The sequence below is a fragment of the Pongo pygmaeus genome, chromosome 7, assembly GCF_028885625.2.
Source record: "Pongo pygmaeus isolate AG05252 chromosome 7, NHGRI_mPonPyg2-v2.0_pri, whole genome shotgun sequence".
NCBI lineage: Eukaryota > Metazoa > Chordata > Mammalia > Primates > Hominidae > Pongo > Pongo pygmaeus.
Window position 1 is genome coordinate 9,717,031 of NC_072380.2, and position 25,848 is coordinate 9,742,878.

The window sequence follows — 25,848 nt, forward strand, 5'->3', positions numbered from 1 at the left end:
TGTAAGATGAGGCGGACTGACTGGTTGGGTGGTTTGGTCTGTCAGGCCCCTTTCTGCTCCAATCTTCCATGGCGAGAAACCTATTTATTGGTTATTGCAGGCCAGAAAAATTGAAAGAGGTTGAAAGGGATTCTGAGTTCTTTTCTGGCCAAGGTTCCTCCAGAAGCCGGCCAGAATGAGCTTCTTGATCATCATCCAGGGGGAAGAGTTTCTCTTTGGGCTTTACTCAGCCTTTCTTGCAGTCTCCCGGCTCTTGTTTGCAGGGCAGGACCATGGCCAGCTCCCTACGAACGTGAGATCAGCAGTTTCTCTTTCTAACTTTTATCACCCAGGATACCCCCTGTCCCCACTGCAGAGCTTTCACATCATGGCTTCCAGAGCATCAGATCTTTCCAGCCAGGATCCTCACCTACCCCCCTAAACCTAGAGGGGAGTCTCAGGTCAAAGTGTTCCATTTGGGCTGCAAACTCCATATAATGGGTTGCAACCAGAATTCTGAAACTGAGTAAAATAAAACGTACCAAAGTGCTTCCAAGGTTGTAAGGATATGTATTATTTGCTAAAACATTTGCTAACTTTTACATTCATAAGTGCGTGTGTGTGTGTGCGTGCACAATGAGTTGCAGTGAAAAATACATTTCTTACTCTTGAGTTGTCAGAAGAATTTTAAAAGCAATGAGTTCACAGTCCCTTATCGCAAACCTGAAAGTTTTATCTTATGTTTGGCATGAGGTCATTTGGCAGCAAAACACAACCTCATGTGATTTAAGATTATTTATACTCTTCATTTATCTCACTTGCTATGAATATTTGTATGCTTAACTGCAGAATGGAGTTGTACCTTTGACCCCTGTGGGTGTGTTACACTTGATTACTTTTCTAAGGGCCAAAAAATTCTAAACCACAGGGTTTTTACATAAGAGATTGTGGTGGATCTGTATAAGAAATATAACGCTTTTCATTCATTCAGCAAATATTTATTGAATGCTTATGATGACCTTGGCATTGTGCTGGGTGTCAGATAAAGGAGGAAAAGTGAGTGTGAGAGCAGGTCTTGGGGGACTTGAACAGTCCTATGGGCGGGATGGATTTGGGGCCACCAGAGCTGGACTTCAGTTTCTTCAGTTTCACATGCAGGTAACTCACCCAGCCCCGCAGCTGCAGGGCATCACTGCAAATGGCTTCCAAATGTCCTGCTCCACATTTCTAACTCCTCTGTAAGACTTAACACCGGCACATCAGGGCAGCACATGTAAAACCAACTCCCACTGCCTCCTCCCCTATTCCTGCATCTTTAATGGTACCATTGGACCCCCTAGCCTGGACACAGCCTTATCTTTGTCCTTGCTACTGGCATCCAGTCATCAGTCAATTCCTCTTGATTTTTCTTTTCTTTTTTCTTTATCTTTTTATTTATTTTTATTTTTTTTTTTTGAGTCAGGGTCTCATTCTGTTGCCCAGACTGAGGTGCAGGGTGCAATCTTGGCTCACTGCAGCCTCCACCTCCCAGGCTCAAGTGATCCTCGTACCTCAGCCTTCCAAGTAGCTGGGACTGTGGGCATGCACCACCACACCTGGCTAATTTATAAATAATTTGTTTTTTGTAGAGATGGGGTCTCTGTGTTAGCCAGGCTTGTCTCAAACTTCTGGGCTCAAGCGATCCTCCCACCTTGGCCTCTCCCAAGTGCTGGGATTACAGGTATGAACCACCACTCCAGGCCTTTGTCTTGCTTTTTCTCTAGCAATAGCCCTTGCTTGGTTCCTTTCATGCCATTCCTGGTGCCACCTGCTGGTACAGACGTGCATTCCTACCTCTCACCTAAGAGATAGGATGGCCTAGAAGAGAACTTGGAGGAAGCAAAGGTTATAGAGACCTGGGCTTGAGTTGTGCCTCTTTTCCATTATAGCTGGGTTAACGTAGCACACAGGATCAGTTTTCTTATCTATCAAATGGGGTTGATTGCAAGTATTTCATGAGTTATAGTTAGGAATAAAACTATATCCAGGACACATGAACACGAAAAACAATCTTAAAAGATAAGCCCCAGATGGTGGGCAGGTATTTGCAGGACATAGAACAAACAAAAGATTGGTGTTCAGAATTTATAAAGAACCTCCTTCAACCCAATAAGGAAAAAAAGACCCAATTTATAAAAGTGGGCAAAAAATATGAACAGGCAATTTCTGAAGAGGAAATCAAAAGATTGATATATATAAAAAGATGTTCAGCCTTATTAGCAATCCAGAAAAATGCAATTAAAACAATAACATACGTTTCATATCTATCATATGGCGTAAAATGCAGGCAAGTGTGTCAAGCACTAATAATGCATACTGCTGCTGAATGTGTAAACTGGTTTACTCTCTTTGAGACACCTACCATCGCTGGTGTCATTGCCAGGACTATCCATTGCAACATTGCTTTTAGTGGCAAAAATGCTGGAAATAAAAAAAAATCCATTAAAAAGAGACAGGAGGTGGGTGCAGTGGCTCACGCCTGTAATCCCAACACTTTGGGAGGCTGAGAGGGGAGGATCACTTGAGTCCAGGAATCTGAGACCAGCCTGGACAACATAGTGAGACCTCATGTCTACAAAAAATAAACTTAAAACTCAGCAGGGCCTGGTGGTGCACACCTCTAGTCTCAGCTACGTGAGAGGCTGAGGTGGGAGGATCGCTTGAGCCCAGGAGTTTGAGACTGCAGTGAGCTATAATTTGCACCACTGCACTCCAGCCTGGGTGACTGAGCAAGACTCTGTGTGGGAAAATAAAAAGGAGACTGGATAAATTGCAAATATTCATTTAATAGAATACTATAATACTGTACAACTGTTAAAGCCACATTTCTATCGTCATGGATAAATGTGAAAAAAAAGTTGAGTGAACAAAACAACATAGAACATCTACAGTACAAAACCATTTAAATAAAATTTTAAAACAAACTATTATATGTGTGTATGTGTGTGCATATGAATAAGTATCTAGTAAGAATAGTAGAATATGCATGGGATTGATTAACAAAAAATTCAGTATAGCGGTTCCTCCAGAAAGGGGAAGATGATGGAGAAGACAGGTTTTAGCTGCACATTAAGTGATTTATTTCTTGAAAATGGAACTAGGCAAAATGCTAAATTTTGACAAAGCTGAGTGGGTATACATGTGCTCCTTGTAATATTATTACCTTTTACTTATATTCTTGAAATATTTCATTTTTATTTTATTTAGAGACAGGATCTCACTCTGTCACCTAGGCAAAAGTGCAGTAGAATAGTCATAGCTCACTGCAGCCTCGAGCTCCTAGATTTAAGAAATCCTCCTGCCTCAACCTCCCTAGTAGCTGGGACTGTAAGCATGCATCAATACACCCTGCTATTTTTTTAAAAAAGTTTTTTTGTAGAGGTGGGGTCTTGCTGTATTGTCCAGCCTGGTCTCAAACTCCTAGGCTCAAGCAATACTCCCATTTCGGCCTACTAAAACACTAGGATTACAGGCGTGAGCCACTGGCCCAGCCTACTTCATTTTTAAAAAGCACTCAACCCCAGCCTGGCGTGAGTGTGTGATAAATATTGCTTTCATCCCATGCAGTAGGTTTCTAAGGTTTCCTTTTAGCTGACTTGTCGAGTTGCAGTCCCTACATCTGGCACTCTAGATCAGACAAGGTCTGGACACACTGGTGGGCCACTTGTGGCCCTCCACTCCCTGGTTTCATTCTAGCTTTATGCTCCAGTGGACCTGATGTTCCAGCCATAGGGTCCCAGGTCACATCCTATGCTTTCCTGCCCCTTTGCTTTGGGTTGTGTGGTTTTGTTGGCTGGAATCTCCTGTCCCTTACTCTGACTATATGACACCCCTTTCAAAGCCTACAAAATGTCACCCCATCAATCCATCCATCATGCATTTATTGGGCATCTTCTATGTGCAAGGCACATACAGCCTACCCTGATTTACCCTGCCACAAGTAATCACATCTTTCACAAAATCACATATTGCCTTATACCTATAACATGGAATTGATCCCATTAAAGTTCACTTAATCTTGCTAGGCTAGGCACTGTAGGGCAGATACCATTCTATTCTATTTTAATGCCTTGCACTTACAGGAGCTCATTAAATATTGGCTGAAGAAATAAATGAGTCTCAGATTGTATGTCTAGAACGTTGAAATCAGTGTTAAGATTACAGTTTAATCCTCATCACTTGAATCTAAATATTTAGTGTCTTTAGCTCATTGATTTTAATAGGAGTACCATGCACTCCCTCCTGTCTTTGTCACCTAAGGAAGGAAGGAAAGATGTTAGGTCCTACTCTGGCCATTCAGCCCTTTGATTTACTGAGAGCCTAGATTCCAGCGTGTACTTCAGGTATGACTTTGCCTCTCTAGGGACATTGCGCTTAGTTGGAGAGGGAAGACAGTGCCACAAAAAATGAGGAACATGACAAAGCAGTGTGAGATGTGGACCAAATAAATAATGCTGGCATCATGATCTGAAATTGTCCGTAATGAAACAGTTTGCTTTATGCTTGACTGTGTAAGACCATAAGGGGATCTGGGTCAGAATTATCATTTTATGTCAGATTGGGTTTCTGTGAAATCCTTTTTTTGGGAAGGGCTCAGGTAGATATTTAACAATATCTCTTTTACATGTAAGCTGATACACAGGTGTGGATTTGAAGATGTCTTCTGATATTACAGTGTTACAAGGTGTGAGCCTGAAATATCTTTCTGATCTGACACTGAATAGAATTTTCTTAGCATTTTTTCAAACAGCCATCTGAATTCTTAAAGCTACTAATCTTGTTTGCATCCCTTTCTTCCTACTACATTCCTGGAAAACAATTTTCAATCTGACAGTGGCAATACTTTATGTTTTCAACAAATCAGTTGCAAATTGTTTGTTTTAATGGTTTTTCCTTATCCAGGTAGGCTCTTTGGAAACTTTGGGTGGATGAGGTCTTTATGCAGACTTCACCCTTTTCAGGACAGAAGTCTCTGCTCTCTGCCTCCTCCCTCTGCTCGAGCATTTCTAGTGATGGAAACTCACTCCTTATCATTGGAGATGACCTTTGCGTGTGAGATCAGATGTTCACAGACTGTCTGAAGAATGAGTTGGGCTCTCCCCAGGAGGTTGTTGGATATGTGACTCTAGGATTAGCTAATTCAGTAGCTCAGAGATGACATTGGAAGTCCAGGTTCCCTCCATCTTTTTGCTCTGCCGTCTTCAGAATGTTAGGCTGGTTCCCTTGGTGGTTGCAAGATGCTTTCATTGTTCCTGGTCATCATTTTGAGACCTGACCATGTCCAGAGGAAGGAGAGGAGGTCTCTTCCTGTATCTCTAAGAAGGAGGAAACCTTGTCCATAAGCCTCCCAGCCTTCCCCATGTCTCCTTGGCCAAACTTCATCACGTTGCTGTGCTGAAAGTTAATCCCTGGCCAGAGGAATGGGACTGTTGAGATTGACATGAGCAAATTGGAATTCATCCTGAGCCTGAGGTCAGTGCCCTTCCCCGAGGGGAGGAAAAGAATCAGGATCAGGGTCCTGTTAGCAAGGAAGAAAGGGAGAAGAGCATGTGGACAGTTCACCAACAGTGGAGGTCAAGTGGGATCTTTGCTGGGACAATGGGTGAATGCCTCCTCCAAGGGCAGACTTAGCGATATTTTAACACCAAAGTCTCACACTATGGTGTTACAGGATTGGAGAGGAGGAAAAGAGGTGAGCTATAGAGGAAGACTTGTAGAGTGTACAAGCGTTTAGACCCAGAAACAGAGTAGAGTGAGGGCAGGACCAGGGAGCGAGTGCAGAGGGGAGCTCGGGGTTAATTGGTTCTACTTGCCCACACGTCAGCCCTGGAAGTAAAGGCAGAGTTCTCTGGGGCCCATCTCAGCTTCTGAGAGACCATGGAGCGGCTGCCTGGAGATCGCTAAGAAGGCGGGACTGATCCCTGCGGGACAGGACTGGCCGGGTGACCTCCGACGCCTCTGTTCTGTTTCGAATATTTCTAGTGTTAAATCTTTTCAGAGGATGCTGGCAGCAGCCGTGCCACTGCCTCTATTAGCAGCAGAACAAGCTACTGTGCTTACTTTTCATTTGAAGTCTCCCCTTTCACTGGAGAGGCAGCGGGATCTAGAAAAGAGATAGGATCAGAGTGGGACACTGGAGACTTGGATTATATTCCTCCCACTGTTGGGGGTTTACTTTGTAGCTGAGGTAAGTCACTTAACCTCACCGCATCTTTCTAGTGTGTGCAACTAGACTTATTGTCATTGAAAGCTTTTTATTCTATCTGACGTTTTACACTTGTCGGTCTAGGGTTGCCTTCATGTGGGCTGGGCAGGGTGTAGCGTGTTCCTCCCATTAGGAATGACTTTCCATGACTGTGATGATAAAATGACAAGGTGTGAGGCTGATGAGCGTCTCCGTGTTGAAAGCCCACCTCTGCTGAAGGCTGCCATTTATGGATAACAGCGAATAGCACCCACTGTGTGCCGGGCACATCCTCAGCCTGGGCTTTGGGCTGGTTCTCATGAGTCCTTTAATATCCAGAACGTTCTGCAGGTCAGGCCAAGTACAAGCTCTGTGTTTGCCTGTAATGTGATTTTCTTTCTCAAATAACTAATTTACATTTAAGCAACTGTTCCTAAACCAGTGAGTTGATGCATTAGCAAGAGTCTGGATCAGAATTATGAATTATACTTGTTTTTTTTAAAAAAAAAATATAATATATATATATATTTTTAAAAACTCAGTAGACTTCTGGTCCTATTCTTCCATGAGGGAAAGTGGGCAGCTGGCGGGACCGTGAGAGTGTCCTCCGGGGCACTCGGGCTCCCTGCCAAGGAGGAGACTTTGATTAAGAAGCTTAGAGCTTAAGTGAGTGATTCTCAAATTCTAGTGAGCACAACAGTCATCTGGGAAGTTGGTGGAAATGCAGATTCCTGGGTCCCACCTGCAGACATTCTGACCCAGTAGATTTTCAGCGTTCTCAGACTCCCTGAGTGATGCGAGGTAGGGCATCTGCAGGCCCTTCCTCCGGCAACAGTGGCTTCGAGTAGGGTATGAGGAGGACGGGGAGAGACTGGCGGAACCAGACCGTTGCTGTCCCAGGGCCATGCTGACGGTCTGAAATTGGACACCTCAGAGGAGAGGACTGTGGGAAGCCTGCCCGATGCTGACCAAGGCAGGGCAGAAGGGAAGCCTCATGGGAGACCATCCTATGGCAGGCATTTTTCCTGGGCACCCCAATGAATAATCTCCCGCTCTGGTGCCCTCCTCGTCCACCAGTGCCCACTCCCCATTCTCCTGCCTCTGACCAAGATCACTTAGGAGATTGGTATGAGGATTAATGCAGCCCACGCACGCACACACACAGACATGCACACACACATGCACATACACACACACACGCACATACACCCACACACACATACACCTCTTTCACCTCTGACAAGCATACACTTGGCACTCTCCATGGGCTAGGTCCCCTGCAGGGGTATGTGGGCTCCTTGAGAGCAGCAACTGCACCCCACAGCATGTGGCAACCAGAGCAGGCACTCCAAGGACCTTGTGAGTGAGAGCACGTGCTTCGCCTGTTGCCACAGTTAGACAATGAGGTTCCCACCTAGCATGGGGGCTGCAGAGGTGGACCCAAGAGGGTGATGGGAGGAGGTCTGTGTGATGCCCACAGAGATCTGTGCCAACTGCTCTTGGGTGACAAGAAGGGGAGGTAGTGCCTGGGAGGCCAGGGAGTGCTGTAAAGGAGACCCTGGAAGGAGGAGGCGGAGGAGGAAGCCAAGGAGACGAAGGAAGGCTGGCAAAGGCTGGATGGAGGGATGAGCTGGCAGATGGGAAACTGTGCAGGTGCACCTGGATGCAGGTGGTTGTAGGGCATTTACCCTGGAGATGGTGGTGCGCCTTGGATGCTGTTCTTTAGTAGATTTCTTTTTGTAGGAATAAGCCACTGTTTTCATAGGAGCTGACCAACTGCAAATATGTGAGGAAGACCATGGACAGTAGAGCTCTTTCCTATCGAGTGTGAGTAACCTTTCCCTTCCCTCCAAGCTGGCAGCAGTCCCACCTCCGACATAGAAAAGTATGGAGAACCTTCTCTGAGCCTTGGGAAATAGCTAAAATGTTACTGGCAAGTGCTTCTTTCTAGAAGGGAAAAAATAGCTCCCACACATTAACTCTGAAAGCTGAAGTCTGGTAACTTATCTCAAACAGACTTGGACTGAATAAGAAATACACCAGGCTGGTGGGTGGAGCTCTAAATTTACACCTTAATCTCATCATTAAGATCGGATAAGATGTTTCATTAGCGGTAGGTGCTATGTAAATATGAAGTGCTTTCTGAATAAATATTTTCCTTTTTTTTCCTTCCAAAATTAGGAAATGCTCTATGGTAAATAGTGCAATTCTTAGACACAGGAGAGTTTTATTTTAAAATGACGGTATAAATCATATCTGAATTCTGGGAAGTGCTAAGTGATTCAGCCTTAAAGCAATATAGTAGTTTCTATTTGTGCCCTGGAAAGTCAAGCATGGCTGAAGTCGTATGTGGCAAATTGCTCAGAATTACCGGGAGCAGTGTATGCAGATGGCGTTCTGACCAGATTTCCAACTCTCTTGGTTTGGTAAATATCAGTGGTTGAAGTCATAGCCTAATTAGGTCAGTAAGCACTGTTTGTGGATGAACCAAACTGTGGGAAGTCCGATCTGGAAGATACCCAGGCAATCACACAGTGGAACTTAGTGTATCATTGTGGAAACTGAGGCTTAGAGGAAAGTATCCAAAGCTGTGTGGTTGTGGATGGGGCAGAGACAGGGCTGGAAGCCAGGACTTAGGGATTCCCATTTAGGGTTCCTTTTTCTCCAGATTCCTAATGTTTTTCTTTTAATGTTAATTATTATAAAAATAATATAGTATTAAAGGAGTTTTTTCTTAATGAAACAGCAAACTCACAATCTATCTCAAGAACTTTATTCATTTCTGCATTTCCTTGCAAAAATTTAAAACGTAATCATAGTGGGCATACAGTTCCATGTTCTCTTTCTTAATATATTCAAATCACTTCCTGGTATGGTGGTGTGCTTTTCACAGTTACTTTTACAGCAGCTTTCCAGAGCTCTTATTGATACTAAGCATTCCCTTCCTATTGGACACTTAGATCGCTTTCAGATTTTTTTACTTTTACGTATAATTCTGAGATAAATATCTTTATGCATTTGGCTTTTTCTCTATGAACTCGTTCCTGTCCTCTCTCCTCACTGAAGCATCCCCAGGCCCCCAAGGGGAAACCCAGCCCAGCGCTGAAGTTTTGCATTCTGGAAATGCAAAACTTGAAGCCAGGGAATAGCTCAATGGGGGGTGTAATAAAAAGAGAACCCGGTCCCACATGAGGATGCAGCCACCTGTCAAGTCCCAGGGGCGATCGGCGCGAGGGCGCAGTGGTGACATTCCCTGACAGGTGGCTCCCAGCTGCCTTTCAGGTTGTGTGTCCCCAGAGCTTTCCTTGTAATCTGGGGAAAATTGCACCGTGGGTCGGTGTATGGGGAGGTAGGGGGAACAGGAGGCATTCCCATTCCTTCCTCACTCCTGTAAGGCACTTCCAGGGAGTCACTGAACTCCAAGTGGTGCGACTGGGCGAATGTGCTAAGCCATGCGTGTGGTGGATAATGGCAGTGTGCAGAGGAGCCCCACGGGCACTTTGAAGTGCTGGGCTCCCGCTGGCTGCTGAGACTTGGAGAGGGAGGCTTGGAGAGTGGCCTAGTTCTGCAGCAGCCCCCGAGTTCCAGGGGAGACTCACAGGATCAGAAACCTCAGGGCAGGAGGATTCTAAAGCACACGGAGTCCTGCCTGCTGCCTGTGCAGAAAGGGCTGGGAGGTGAGGCAGGGAGGAAGCTACCTGGCCGCAGCAGCTATAAAGACGAGAAATAAATACAGAAATAGAAATAATAGAAATACTTGAGGCCACTGCCTGGGACTTCACTTTCCTGCTCTTGGGCTCGTCTTCAGTTCTGGAACCATGAGACATCAGAGCTTTAACATCACTCAGTCTCCTGTTCAGGAAAGTGTTCAAGGAAGGTCCAAAGGCCCAGCCCAGTGGCCAGGCTCTGTCAAACCTGAGCTGTGTCCCAGTCAAAAGGAACTGAGGAAAGCCAGGGTCCTAAGGCAGAAGGGTGACTTTGGGGACTGCTGTTGGGACAGAGGACTCTCGTTTGACTTTCTCCCAGGCTGCAGGTTGAATCCCCCATTATTTCAGCTCTGAGGTTTACCAGATGTCTTAGCTAAGCCCTTCCAAAATTGACCAACTCTTGCTCCCACATTCGTAACGGGGTGCAAAGTGATTGCACATGATATTGAGCCCCACATAGACTTTGGGAGATGTTCCAGACTCCTGGTTCTTAGCAAGATGGCAGAGAGTGGAGCTGGGCTTCAGAGATGCCCCCTGAACAAGCAGGAGAGGACCACCTTTTCTATATACAGAGCAGAAATTTGCTCCTTGAATTTCCTCTGCTCAGGTCACGGCTCCTCACCCGACGGCGGCATATTCTTGCAGTGGAAGGAGGTGAGTCTCTGTCTGCAAAGGCTACGCCGCCCTGGTCTGACTGCTAGCTCCCCTCCAACTGGCACCCTTGGCCATGCACTTCCTTCCAGGTCTTAGGTGAGAGGGTAGGCAGACAAGAGCATCCTCCAGTGGGAACAGAACCGTGAACCACCCACTGCCTCTCGGGCTGGTTGGCATCCAGTGCCACCTCGAGGGGCAAGGACCATTTTCCTTTGTTGTCTTTGACACAGGCCAAGAGGCAGCAGCCCAAGTGACACCAGGGAAACAGTGGAAATTCCACTGATTCCTAATGAACACTTGCAGAATAAGCCCCTGACTGACTAGTGCACATTAAAGCTTCTCTCTCTCTCTCCTCTGAACTGACAGAGACTATTCTTGTTTACATCTCCTTTGATTGTAAGTTTCCCTTTCAACTTGATGATCAGAACTTGGAGTCAGAGCCGTGGGGAAAGGAGGAAGAATTCAGGCTGAGTGAAGTTACTGCCGAGGACTTGTCCAGACCTGCTGGTGTGGGAATTTCCTGAGATGGAAGAGCCCCAGGAGAGGAAGCCAGGCAGATGCATTTAATTTCTTGATTAAAATGAATTAAATGTCCACATTTTGATGTGTGATCAAATCACATTTGAAACACACTGGGCCAAATATATTTGTGATGAACTGCTGTGCAGATAATGAAAATCATTTCAATAAAATTCTCATCCGTTGCTAAGACCTTAATCAAGGGATAACCTATTTGACATTGGATAACAGATAACTGTGTGATTCTACCCCTGCAGGAACAGATTCATTCCATTTGAGTGATTAATGCATTAAGAAGCCGAGGTCAAGCTAAAGTCCATCTGCTGGATTTTCCTGGTACCTTCTAGTTTTCTGTGGAAGCAACAGTTTTCAGAGCGGGATTTTAATGCTTTTCTTAAGTATCCTTTTCTCAGAATCTGGCTTTAGCAAAATCATGCAATTTTGAGGTAGACTGCTTCTTGCAGTCCCTAGAACAGTGTGTTGCTGCTACCTAAAGTTAATGGTTTCACCTTTATTGAAAGTTTTGCAGTGGAGGTCTTTGTCCCAAATAACTACAGACCTTTGAGTTTTCTTCTTGATTATTTGCCATTGATATGTCCTGTGAATTTTCTCTCCTTGTCATACAGATCTTCTTTTGTGATCCACAGTTTTCACATGTGTACAGTGGAGGTGATAATAACTCTATTCTCCTCTCCAAAGAGGTTGACAGCTTCTACGGGCAAACAGTGCCCAGAGAGGCCTGCATAAGCCACAGAGTGGCTAGACCCAGCTTGTCTCTGGTGTTCTTGCATTGTCTCTGAGGGTAGTGTCCTTCTGACTAGGTTACATGCTTCTTTGAGGTGGGGGACCACCTGGCTCCTCCTCCTCCAAATTATTTCCTAGCATAATAAGCCAGTGCTCAACAAAGATTTCTTGGCCTACTGGCTAGACAGAAGTAGGCTGTGAAGGTGGCTTTGGAGACCACCTGGGGGGCCTGCCTAGACCGTCACTGTGATGATGAACTGGGGGCAGACTCACAGCAGTGGCAAGTGAGTCTTTGGAGTGACTTTACATCTCCAAAGTTTTGATTATCACTGTCTGCTGTTCAGAGAACAAGAAATAGGTAAATAATTAAATTTCTAAAATGAGCCCAATAATCAGGTCAGAGGAATTGCAGAAGATATCTCTTTTGACGTGTACTGGTCTCTTTTTTTTTCTCCTTCCCCACCCTGTTTCTAAAGCCTGTCCTTTCTCATAAAAAGACACCTCCCTGATTTGGCATAGGCTGTAGCTTGGACAAATTGTGTGAGAAGAGATCTCTCTGTGTTCATTTGCTTGAAGCTCTCTGATTATGGGGACTTAATGACTGGGGGAGCCCAGGGTTTTCTATTAAGGCAAAGGACCAAAAAGTCTGTGTCATCTAAGAAAATTCAAGTGGGCGTTTTTTTTTTCTTGCTTTCTGAGGTGGGTCTCTGCAAAGAGTTTAGGGAATTGCTCACTCGAAAAATGGACTGCTCTCAAGCATGCACCCTTGTTTAGAGGTGTTTGGGGACCTTTTATGATTATTTTATTTTTCAACATTATTTCATTTATTTATTTATTTATTTTTTGAGATGAGGTCTCACTCTGTTGCCCAAGTTGGAGTGCAGTGGTACAATCATGGCTTACTTGCAGCCTCGAACTCCTGGGCTCAAGTGATCCTCCTGCCTCAGCCTTCTGAGTGGCTGGGTCTACAGGTGCACGCCACCATGCCCAGCTAATTTTTTAAAACTTTTTTGTAGAGATGACATGGGGTCTCTTTATATTGCCCAGTCTGGTCTCAAACTCCTGGCCTTAAGCAATCTTGCCACATTGGCCTCCCAAAGTGCTAGAATAAGAGGCATGAGCCACCATGCCTGGTCCCTTATTGGTTTATCGCAACAATGTTACCTGGTCTTTCTAACACAATTTCAAGAGGTATATAAAGTAAAACCAATATTCTTCCTTCCTTGCCCCTTTTTCTGATTCCATTTCCTTCTTCCCCTTCCAGAGGCGACAGCTACTAACAATTGGTGCAGTGTAGACTTCCAGACGATCTTATATGGATGCTTCATCAAAACCATATGCAGATAGACAGATTTTCTTTTACAAAAATGGAATAATAGTCACTATATTGTTCTGCAACTTGCTTTATCCACTGTGGACAGTTCTTAAGTCAGAAATAGAATTCTGCTTCTTTATTTTTAAAAGCTGCACTTACTCTATTGTTCAGCATACTTTAATGCGCCAAAATGTGTTCATTTATTCCCCAATTGATACAGTTAGGTCATCCCTCATTCCCTGCCTCTGACACACACACTTCCTCTTGCCATTGCAGACAAGCCAGGAGACACACACACAGAGCTGTGCCCTCTGATATCTTCTGCCCAGAGGGATTTTTTCATGGGAAGAAGGAGGTGTTTCCTCCCTGGGAGCAGATGGCTAGGGATCTGCACTGTGTCCTCCCGCACAGCCTTCTGCCTAGGAGGGGCAGAATTCAGGCTGCAGAAGGGTTGGGGTTCTTATGGCCCTGCAGCGCCCTGTTCCTCTGGTCTTGCTCCTTCTTCCTCACCCCAGAGTGGTCCTGATGTGACCCAGGTCCCCTTTGCCTTGGCCATTGGAAGTTGTATTTGGCCATCAGCCTAAGTTGGCTGAAATTGACAGCTCATGAGGAGGGGGCCTCCAGCCCCCCTTGGGAGGCCTTGCTTGCCATGGGAGGGGATGTCCACTCTGCTCCTACGGTGCTGAGACTGGAGGCCTGTGGGGCTGGATGGGTTGGCATCACTGTCCTCTCTCGTCATTCTGGGCCTACCCAGAATTTCCTAATGGGCCCTCAAGGCCAACTGCTAGCACCTTCCTGGACTGCTGCTGAGCCTAGCCTTCGTGCTGTCATGAGGGGCCTCCATCAAGCACCCTCTTGTCTTGAGACTCGCAGGAAGGGAGCCACAACCCTCAGGTCCTGTCAAGGCTGCCACTCTCACACCCCATTGCACTTCCTTCCCCAAATCCTCCCTTCCTTAGGACTCAAGGATTCACCAGTGACCTCAAGGTTCCTGGCAGATGGGAAGAAGCCTTCCCTCACGTGGGGTCAGCAGCACATGGAATAGTGGGGAACACACAGGCAGAATGGCAGAAGGCACCTGGTGGATCCCAGCACCAGTATTTAAAAGCTGTGTTTCAGCATGAATATTTAAAAGCTGTGTGTTCTTGGACAAGTGGCAGGAGCTCTCTGGGTCTCATTTCTCTGTAAGACAACATCCCTTAGACTCATGGTGCCGATTGAAGTTGACGATGTCGATAAAGTCTCGGGGCACACAGTGAGAAATTCAATAAGTGTCAGTTCTTCTTTCCCTCTGGAGTTCCTTCCCCTACTTTATCCTTCCAAATGAAATCTTAAAAATAGGTTTGTCTTCTCAGTAGACTCCATGAGACTGAATAAATCCTAGAGTCAGGCACCAAGAGAGGCTGCAGAGTATGTTTTCCCAGAGGGCTTTAACAGCGCCACTGTCTGAAGTGGTTTGGGGTCAGGCTCAAGGTCAGCATTGAGGTCCTTCCACAGAGGGTCAGTGCTTGTCAGGTCTGCCCACCCAGAACCTCCCCTGCCCAGCAAGGCCAGCCCGGCAGCCAGTGCAGGTAGATACCGGAAGGCTGCTCCCAGATTGAGCCTCTCTTCTGTGGATCCCCTGGGTCCCCGGTCTGATGAGCGTGCCAGGGTCCCCCTCTTGTGACTGCAGCAGCAGCAGACTCCATTTGTGCTGACACAGATTGGAGCGGTTGCCATGGGGACCAGAATCTGTGCCCAGATGCATTCTTGCAGCTGGGAAAACAGGATGGGACTCCTCCCGGAGAGGCTGGAGGGTTCCCACTTAATAAGAGGGAGCTGGGTGGGGAAACAGCCACAGGCTCCTTCCTCAGCTGTTCAGCAGCTTCAGCCAAAGGAGACCAAAGAGAGTCCAGGCCTCGAGGGTCACCTCCTCCTGGAGATTTACAGGGCCCAGTCTGGTGCACAGTGAAGCATCAGGCCTTTGCCTGACCCTGAGCCACCAGCTTTCTCCCACGCCCTCCTCCTTGAGTGAGCTGCATGTAGAGAGGAACTGTTCACTGAGGGCCACAGTCTCATACTCAAAGCGCTTGAGACTCCACGTAAGGGAGATGACCTCACAGAGTGCCCCAGTGTGCAGGCCCTGGGAGCCCAGGACCCCCTGTGACCCTGCAGCCACTCCCAGGAGGGGCCATGAGTGTCCACACTTCCTGGATGGTGCTTGAAGAAATGAAATGAGTCTCCCAAGGCCATACAGGGAAAGAGGCCACGCTGAGGCTTTGGACCCCAAAGCCACTGCACGCTGCTGCTTGGGCTTCCCGGCAGCTGGACACAATGCTCTATGCTTGTGGGTTTTCTTAGAGACGGGGTCTTGCTCTGTTGCCCAGGCTAGAGGGCAGTGGTGTGATCATAGCTCACTGTAGCCTCAAACTCCTGAGGCTCAAGTGATCCTCCTGCCTCAGCCTCTTGAGTAGTTGGGACTACAGGCATGTGTCACCATGCCCAGCTAATTTTAATTTTTTTGTAGAGATGGGGTCTCACTGTGTTTCCTAGGCTTATCTCAAACACCTGGGCTCAAGCAATCCTCATGCCTCAGCCCCCAAAGTGCTGGGATTACACGCATGAGCCACCGCGCTCAGCCAGCTCTCCATGCTTTGAATGGACGAAGGAATCAAACTATTACTTGTAAAGGCCCAAACTTTCTTGTCCTTGGGATTCAAGGTAGCAGTGGGCACGGGACTGCCTGTCCTCTGCGGGCCCAGAGTTGGCCAGGCCACGCCAAGGAGGCTGCCATCGCTGCCTGTGCTGGCTGAGGCCCCGGATCCTGGCTGGTCTTGGCTGGACCCTTCCTTACTGTCTCCTGTGGCTTTCTTCGGGGCCTGCCCTGTGCTGGGGGCCCTTTGCTGTTGTGTCATGATTAGGTATTGGCATCAATTTATAGGTTAGAAAATTGAAATTTAGAGAGATGAAGGAGGCTGAGGTTGCACAGCTCCCGAGACTCTCACCTAGTCCCTGGCCTGACTCCAGGCCGTGGGTTCTTCTAGTGTCTCATGGCGTCACTGCTCCTCTGCTGATGGGGTAAGGGGCAGGCTGGGACCCAATAGGCAGGAAATATGGATTCAAGTCATGATCGTAAAATATGGTAAAATATGCATAATATAAAATCCACAAGCCTAACCAATTTTAAGTGTATGGTTGAGTCGTGTTAAGAACATTCACTTTGTTGCGCAACCATCACCACCGTCCATCTCCAGAACTTTATCATTGTGTAAAACTAAAAATCCACACCCATTAAACAGCACCTCCCCATTCCCCTTTCCCTCAGCCCCTGGCGACCCCCATTCTACTTTCTGCCTCTATGAATCCGACTCCTCTAGGGATCTCATATAAGAAGAATCATATAGTATTTGTCATTTTGCGATGGGCTCGTTTCTTTTAGCGTAATATCATCAAGGTTCGCCCGTGTTGTAGTGTGTGCCAGAATTTCCTTCCTTTTTGTGGCTGAATAATATTCCAGTGTATGGATGGACCATGTTGGGTTTCTCCATTCACGTGTCAAGTGACACTGGGGCTGCTTCCATCTTTTGGCTATTGAGAATCATGCTGCTGTGAGCACAGAGTACAAATATCTCCTCAAGATCAAATTACTTTTTTTGGGTGGGGGGGACAGAGTCTCACTATGTTGTCCAGGCTGGAGTGCAATGGTGTGATCTCAGCTCACTGCAACCTCTGCCCCCCAGGTTCAAGTGATTCTCCTGCCTCAGCTTCACGAGTAGCTGGGACTACAGGTGTTCACCACCACACCCAGCTAATTTTTGTATTTTTAGTAGAGGCGGGGTTGACCAGGCTGGTCTCAAACTCCTGACCTCATGATCTACCCACCTCAGCCTCCCAAAGTGCTGGGATTACAGATGTGAGCCACTGAGCCTGGCCAAGTTACTTTTTTGAGTCAGTAAATTGAGAACAGTAGTACCTACTCCATCCACCTGCCAGACTGCTGTGAGGATTGGGTTGGGAATGTGGCTGGAGGTGCTTTGTGCTTAGGGTAGGGGTCATGACAGTCTTTCCTGTCATCAACCTGGGCTGGGAAGAGTCAGCTTTTGCCAAGAGGAATCAAGCACCTACTGGGTGTTTCTGGGAACACTTTCCTCAACCCCCAACCCTGGAAGGAGCTTCACTGGCAGAAGAGAAACTGACTTGGACATAGTAAAGGGATTGCTTGGAGGGCAGAGTGAGCAAAGCCCAGGCTCTTTGTCGGTGCCCCATCTGCTTACTTCTTGAGTAGGACCAATCAAGGGGACTAGGCTCAGATTTCTCACTGAGGGACTGTGGCACCTTGTAGACAACCACCCTTTTTCTCCCCAGAGTTCAAGCCATAGTAGGGTTCCTGTGCTCCCCACATGATGGGCTACTTATGGGAGCCCCAAACATGATGGGCTCCTTATGGGAGCCTCTGCAGGGCGGGGGCAGCATCCTCTTCCCTCCCCACCTGTACTAGTGCCCTAGCCTCCAGGGAGGGTGCCACCAGCCAAGTCCTGTGGGCCATTCAGAGCCTCTCCTCTCCCCAGGCTCTGCTCTGAGTCCTGAGCTGGTATGCTGCCCCTTGGGGACACTGCAGAGGTTTCCACTGCCCTAGAGAAGCTTTTCCCAGGGCTCTGCCACTCTGCTTCCCTCGTCCTGGGTCTCAGTGCTGTTTTGCTCATCCTGCTCCCAGAGGGCAGCTGCCCACAGATGCTCCAGCATGAGAACTTCATTCAGCGACAGTTTGTGATCCTGTCACAGAGGTCTGGTGTGTAGCCTCTACTTTGGAACCTCAAAGCACTTGGGCCCACCTCACTGGTAGCACATTCCACTTCGCCATCTCTCTGCCTGTCTCCCACCCTGGACTGTGTGCTTCCTGGGGCAGGGATGATGTCTCCAGTGCCTGGCTTTGCTCTGGTACATACCAAGTGCTCAGAGAATGTTGATGGAATGAAGGACTCCCCTAGTAGACATATGCTCGAGGGATGGACCTCCATAATCACCTTCATTTCTTTCTTCATCGCCACATCCGGCATAGTGTCTGGTGTCTGGCCAGTGCCCAGGAAATGATTGATTGAATAAATGAATGAAACATGAGGCCAGAGCCTCCATCAGCTCTGGGCAGGGCTGAGCAGTCTTGCAGGGCGGATCTTGCTGGTGCATCGTCAGTGTCACTAACTCAACTCTTACCACAGTGACCTGGCAGTGGCCATGGGGCCATGAGGGGGCTCCCAAGACAGAGGAGACCCAAGGCCAGGAAACGGCATACAAGACAGAGGGAGCGCAGCTTCTGCAGTTCCCTGTGGCCTGGCTCCTTCCTTTCTGCTCCTGCTGGAGCAGACAGAGCAGCCCCACCGCTGGGGCCATGAACTTCGGAGAAATACTCAGATTCCCTGTTGCTCTAAGAATAGGCTCAAAGCTGCTTCTTTGAAGATCTTAGCTTTCTGCTCAAAAGCGTTCAGCAACTAAAAGTCTCCAATTCCTAGTCTTCCGTGATGTCTCCCAAATCTCTCTCTGTGCTTTTTTTTCTTTTTTCAATTCTCTTCTTCAAACCAGCCGAACAGACTGCTGGGTGTGCTCTGTGTGCCTGGCAGCATTCTGGATTCCACTGCCTGGACTCCCAGCCCACTGAGTGGGTAGGGAAGCCCTGGGTCACCTGCCCAGATTGAATAGTCGGCCTCAAGGGCTTTCATTTTATTCTGGAATGGGTCCCTGTCTGTCTGTTTGTTTTTCGCTGGCCCCTCTCTGTCTGCCAAAGGCCAGCAGAACAAGCTTCTTGGCAAGGCTTCCTACTTCTTAATCCATTTTCACAACCTGTGATTGAACTATGTGCAGTGCAGGTATCAGAATTTAGTGACATCTTTTAATTCTCTATTATTGATGAAAAGTTTTGGTCTGGAAAGGAAAACTGGCTTTGGGATTGATTTTCATCAGTTTAATTCATCTTCAGTATTGATCAGTGCATATGTTACAGTGAAAGACTAAATCTGGGCTGTTTCAGAGGAACAGGGAATGTTATTACCAGAGTGTCCAGGTTTGGGGCATTGTCCCAGGACAGTTGGCACCTTAGGCATGTCTCACTCTGCCTTGTATGCCAGTCCTTCATATACAGGTCTTCTCCTCCAAAGACTGTGAGGTCTTTGGAGGCAGGATGCATCTCTGAAATAAACTAACCCCCAAAGACCCAATGCAGTTCCTAGCACATAGGGGATGCTCTGCCAGTGTTTGCTTAAGCGTGGTCTCCAGAGTTCATTACAGCCCTTAATTATTGTGCATCAGGAGGGATCCCAATACTCAAATCATACAAGGACACATGGATTCCACAGGGACTTGGATTTTGGGAAAGGTGACAATATCAATCAGACAAGCTAATGAATGATTGCCTTTCTCAGGAAAATATAGACAGGACCCTAAGTCTGGAATGTGCTAATCACAGGGTCCTTTAGCATGTGGGGGCAACTTTTTGTTTGTTTTCGAGATGGAGTCTCGCTCTGTTGCTGAGGCTAGAGTACAGAGGCGCGATCTTGGCTCACTGCACCCTGCGCCTCCCAGGTTCAAGCAATTCTCCTGCCTCAGCCTCGTGAGTAGCTGGGATTACAGGGGCCCGCCACCATGCCTAGCTAATTTTTGTATTTTTAGTAGAGATGGGGTTTCACCATGTTGGCCAGGCTCGTCTCAAACCCCTGACCTTAAGTGATCCACCCGCCTTGGTCTCCCAAGTGCTGCGATTATAGGCTTGAGCTACCTTGCCTGGCCTAGCATGTGGGGGCAACTTTGGCAGGCAGCCTCAGGCACAGTTCAGACACTCTGGCCACATCTGTTTTGCCTTCTGACCACCAGTGTACCCCCACTCTGACACATATGTTGTTGCCTGGTAGGGGGGATGGCCCCCACCTTCTCTACCCAGAGTCCCAGGAGCATGGAGTTCTCTCCCTTCTCTCTCCACTCAACATGAGACCTGTGGACTTGTGGCTTCACCAGTGCAAGATGTGTGACCTTGGGCAAGTCTCATAACCTTCTGTAAGCCTGCACATCCCCTTGTGCAATGTGGATGTTGAGAGAAGCTCTGCTGCCTCTCCAACAGACCTTACCAAAACAGAGTGGGGGTGGAGCCCTGCTGTCTCTCCAGCAGACCTTACCAAAACAGAGAGGGGGTGGAGCCCTGCTGTCTCTCCAGCAGACCTTACCAAAACAGAGAGGGGGTGGAGCCCTGCTGCCTCTCCAGCAGACCTTACCAAAACAGAGTGGGGGTGGAGCCCTGCTGTCTCTCCAGCAGACCTTACCAAAACAGAGAGGGGGTGGAGCCCTGCTGTCTCTCCAGCAGACCTTACCAAAACAGAGAGGGGGTGGAGCCCTGCTGCCTCTCCAACAGACCTTACCAAAACAGAGAGGGGGTGGAGCCCTGCTGCCTCTCCAACAGACCTTACCAAAACAGAGAGGGGGTGGAGGTGAGAGGACGGTATTGGCTGTACAGGTGATTTCTCATCACTGATGTGGGTTGACTGTTGGGTGCCAGAGGGTTAGCTAGAGATGCAGTCACCACAGAGAGCTTGCTCCTTTGGGAAACAGTCAACCCACACACTGGCTTTTGGACACATTGTGTTAAAAAAATTGGGCGTTTTCTATGTATTTATCTTGACTGTGTGTTTGTATATTATTCTGGACTTCTAGCTCTTCGGAGGTCTATATATGATCTGATTTTCTTGGTGTAGTGCATATATTCAGAGGACACCGTGTTAGGAAAGGAAGGGTGAATGCCCTGTGATGTGAACAGAGAGGACTTTCACTTGGTTTATTGCCCAGTGGGGAGAGGGTGCTGGGCCACCTTAAATCACCTTCTTGGGTCCCAGCCTGACCTTGGGCCTCGTATTCATTTGCTAAGACCATCATAACAAACATCATAGACTGGGAGCTCATAGACTCGGGGCTCATGGACTTGAGGCTCATAGACTCGGGGCTCATAGACTCGGGGCTCATAGACTCAAGGCTCATAGACTCGGGGCTCATAGACTGGGGGCTCATAGACTCGGGGCTCATAGACTCGAGGCTCATAGACTCGGGGCTCATAGACTCAAGGCTCATAGACTCGGGGCTCATAGACTAGGGGCTCATAGACTCGGGGTTCATAGACTCGGGGCTCATAGACTGGGGGCTCATAGACTCAAGGCTCATAGACTCGGGGCTCATAGACTCGGGGTTCATAGACTCGGGGCTCATAGACTCAAGGCTCATAGACTCGGGGCTCATAGACTCGGGGTTCATAGACTCGGGGCTCATAGACTCAAGGCTCATAGACTCGGGGCTCATAGACTCGGGGCTCATAGGCTGGGGGCTCATAGACTGAAGGCTCATAGACTCGGAGCTCATAGACTCAGGGTTCATAGACTCGGGGCTCATAGACTCAAGACTTATAGACTCGGGGCTCATAAACTTGGGGTTCATAGACTCGGGGCTCATTGACTCTCGGCTTCCACAGCAGACATTTACTGTCTCACAGTTCCCAAGAGTGGAAGTCCTAAGTCCAGGTGCCAGCAGGTTTCCTCGAAGCTTCTCTACTTGGCTTGCAGACACCTGCCTTCTCCCCATGTCCTCACATAAGTCATCCCTCTGTGAGTCTGTGTCCTAATCTCCTCTCCAAGAGAACACTAGTTATATTGGATCAGGGCCCACCCATATGACCTCATTTTACACCTTTAAGGCCCCATCTCCAAATACAGTCACATTCTCGGGTACTGGGAGTAAGACTTCCACTCTGAATTCAGGGAGGACCAAATTCTGCTCACAACAGGCCTCATCCTCATCATATTAATATTTCTTCAGTGGCCGGGTGCAGTGGCTCACATCTGTAATCCCAGCACTTTGGGAGGCCGAGACAGGTGGGTCACTTGAGGTCAGGAGTTGGAGAGCAGCCTGGCCAATATGGTGAAACCCCATCTCTACTGAAAGTACAAAAAACTAGACAGGCATGGTGGCACGTGCCTGTAGTCCTAGCTACTTGGGAGGCTGAGGCACGAGAATCGCTTGAACCCGGGAGGTGGAGGTTGCAGTGAGCCGAGATCATGCCATTGCACTCCAGCCTGGGCAACAATAGCGAAACTTCATCTCAAAAAAAGTCTTCGGTACCTCCAGGGCCCTAAATGCTGAGCAATGACCACACGCCCATGAGGAAGCTGCGCCTAGGCTCTGAGACCTCACACCACCTCGCTGCTTTGCCCACCCAGGGCCCAGCTTTGAGAATGTGATATGAGTATCCATTAACAAACATTTGCTTTGTTCATGACCCTGTTCCAGTGAATGAGATGAACTGGCCAGGAGGAGATGGCCAGCCCTCTGTGTCACCACAGCCATACCCCCTGTGTGCCAGTGACTATGTAACTTCTTGGGATAGTGCCCCAATGATGGTTGGTTGATTTGTTCATTCATTCCTTGATATTCTTACCTGCCATGTACTCTTGGTCTGGTGGGTTCAGCAGGAGGAATGAGGGGCAGCAGGCAGGAAGGCAGAAGGCCTCCGTCTTGATCCTTGGTTTTCCAATAAGCTGGGAGATCTTGGGCAAGTCACCTAATTATTGATTCACGATCTCTAAATTAGGAAGCCTTTTCTACTTTGCCTCCTATGTAAGGATTTTATGAAGCTCAAATGGAATCATGTGTATAAAAGTGTTTTATAAACTGTGAAGTGCTATGTAAATGTGAGGAATCATTACATTCACATTTTTATCCCATTTGACCTCCTGCTGTTTTGCCCATTGGGATCTACTAGTGAGGCACTGGCATATTTCAGGATGGAACCAGCCTAAAGACTAGCTTTGGGGAGAGCCTGCTCACTCATTACCTGGTTTTCTGTTTCTTTATTTTGCTTTGCTTTTTAACCACCACCACCCCAACTTGCCCCTCTCTGATCTTCTCCTCCTACCCAAAAATAGGTCCTAAACCCTCAAAGTTTCTGGTTCTTGACTACATATGTGAAATCTAGCAAAAATGTTCCTTTAGAGTCACTGAGGAAATATTTTTTTCAGTGAAGTGTACTGGTACAAACCCAGCCTCCCTCTTTTACCTAAACCTCTCAGCAGGGATTGATGAGGCGTGGATGAATAACATCCCATGTTCTACAAAAACATAAACCAAGACGCAGGGCGAATACATGAGTGGTGACAGTCCTGGAGACTACGGGGACCCCAGACTAAAGACTCTTGTCCTCCAGCACTGCCCTGAGGGTCTTCTTTCTATTTCTCCCACATCTGTGTTGCCAGGACTCCCATGTCCAGAACCCGGAAGCCAAAGCTGTGGGACCAGGGGAAGGAAGAGTTCTGCTTAATTCATGGCTCAACTTCAGAAGATCCCTTTAGGAAACACCGCTTGGGAAACACCTGCAGAAGGGCGGAAGTCGTGAAGCAGCCTGGCCTCTATTGACTAATCCTTGGGTCAATATCAAGGCCCTCCTGAGAACATTAAAATACCCAAGGTTGAATTAGATAGTTTTTCCCTGATGTGTTCCTAGAAGCTTTCCTGTCACAAAGCTTAGCCTACCAGTGAGTCTGGGCCACACCGCATACTACATCCCCTTCTTGGAAATTCAGTTGCACAATAGTGCATTGAAGCCTCTGGAGGCTCTGCAGTAAAGAAATCTTGAGCCCTGAACTCTCTTGCACCTATGTTCCCCTCTCCCCCTTTATTCTGTTTGCTTATTGATCCTCTGTGGAGTCCTCTTCTGGAAATGTTAGTGGGCTGATGGCACTCTAGGGCGCTTTCTTTTATGCTCAGCTTGGGGGCAGGGGAAGATGGCACTTGGGGTTAGGGGTATGGCTCTTAGATGACCCATCATGAGGGTCATCAGAGGAAGTGGAGGAGGAGAGCAGACAGGGGGTACAGCCGTGTGAGCTGAAGCCTGTATGACCCCGAAGTCTGGCAACACCAGCCCTGGCCAGGCTCCAGGGAGGGCCTTGCAGGAGAGATACTGCGGGTGGAGTCAGGGGAGACTGGGAGAGCTGGCATCCTCTGGTGGGGGATGGACTGGGGGGCTGCTTCTGCTTCAGACTGAGAAAGAACCCCAGGGCTCCTGGGAGGCAGAGGGCCAGAGTGGGTCCCTCCAAATGTAGATTTTTTTTTTTTTTGGCATATCCTTTCAGGTCAGAGAGTGGAACCTGCCTGCCTCATCAAAGACAGTGGGGCCTCTACTCTTTATCCCATTAAGGAGGATCTTAGGGCCATGTTTCTGGGCTGAGCTGCCCCACTTGGTGGCAGTGATTGTGGTGTTGGTCTCAGCTCTGCTGATGGGGCAAGACTGGGGGAAGGGAAAACATGGAAGGCCCGGTAATCACTCTTGTAAGTTAGCCACAATCAGGACCCTGAGGTTGGGCTGGCCATGGAGCAGTGGGAAAACTGCCCCATAGAAAAGGAGCAGCCTGGGGAGGGGCAGATGGGGGAATGTAGGTACAGGAGTGGAGTCGGATCAAGGGAGGAGATTCTGCCTGACAGGTGCCTTTCTGAAGGAAGAAATCAGTTATGACCAGTTTAGCAGGCACCGAGGGGGCAGGGCCCACATTGGCCAGGGGTGGGCTGTTTGCTGGTGGGAGCCCATGTGGGTGTCACACCATCGGTATCCAGCTGGCTGGGTTGGCTGCAGCTCCTGTAGGAGCCTGTGTTCCTGGGAAGCCTCACTCTGGGGAAAGGCAGGGTGGGCAGGCTGTGTGCAGAGGAGAAGCCCACGCTGCCCATGTCCACACAGCTGTGTGGGCACCAGGACCTGCAGAGATGCCATCCCAGGCTGCCTGAAGCAGCAGCTTTCTGCAGAAGAGACAGGGAGGAGAAAGCATTGTGCAGGCAGGGAGCAGGCAGGGAAAAGAAGGGATTTTAGTAGATGGCAGGGCAAAGAGGGCAAGAAAAAAAATGGGAAATGGCTCAGGAAGTGTCAGGGTCCCAAACATCTGTGTCAGGACACTAATGGCATTTGGGCAGGACAGTTCTTCATTGAGGGGACCATTGCTCACTGAGAGATGTTCAGCCTGCCCAGCCCCCACCCACTGTATCCCAGGGATGCCCTTACTCAGTCATCAAGATGACCATAGCCGCCCCCAGGCTGCCTCTAGAGGAGGTAGTCACCAAGGCCCCCTTATCTCTGACGGTCTGAGATGATGGAGCTGGGAGGGGCCCTGGGAGGGTGAGGACAACCACTGGGCACTCAGCCTCCAACTCTAGGGCCACAAAGAGCAGATGGGCTGGGAGAGGCTGTTGAAGGTGCGTTTTTCCCTAAATCCACAAACCACTATTGCGTCAGGCGCTGAGGCCGGCCCTGGAGACAGGAGGAAAAGTCATATGTGACCCTGAACCCCAGGGAGCTCAGAATCCAGCAGGAGAGGTGGACGAGCAACAGCAACCACCCCACATTCACTCACTATGCAGACTGATGAGGGCATCCTGTCACTGCATTACCCAGTGAGCATGGGTGCGGCTGCAGTCATGGGGAGACCCCCAGGCTCAGTGGTGCAACCCCAGAGGAGTCCTGTGTTCCAATTGGCAGATGGGGCAAAAAGTGGGAGGCACATCCACCTCTGAAATGCCTGCTCTTGGAAGTGTGGAGACTCCTCTCCCCATTCTCTGGACCTGCCATGTGGCCACATCCAGCTTCAGGGAGTTTGGGGAGGGGAACCGGAAAGAAGAGGAAACTGGCTGTGGGCACACACCAACCACCTGTCTCGACTCCCCTC

At 48.4% G+C, this 25,848-nt stretch overlaps 1 protein-coding gene across 1 annotated transcript in view; it reads left to right on the forward strand.

The window, feature by feature from the left end:
- XKR6 (XK related 6) overlaps positions 1 to 25,848 on the forward strand; it is a 304,315-nt gene that overhangs the window by 111,296 nt on the left and 167,171 nt on the right. The window lies entirely within an intron of this gene.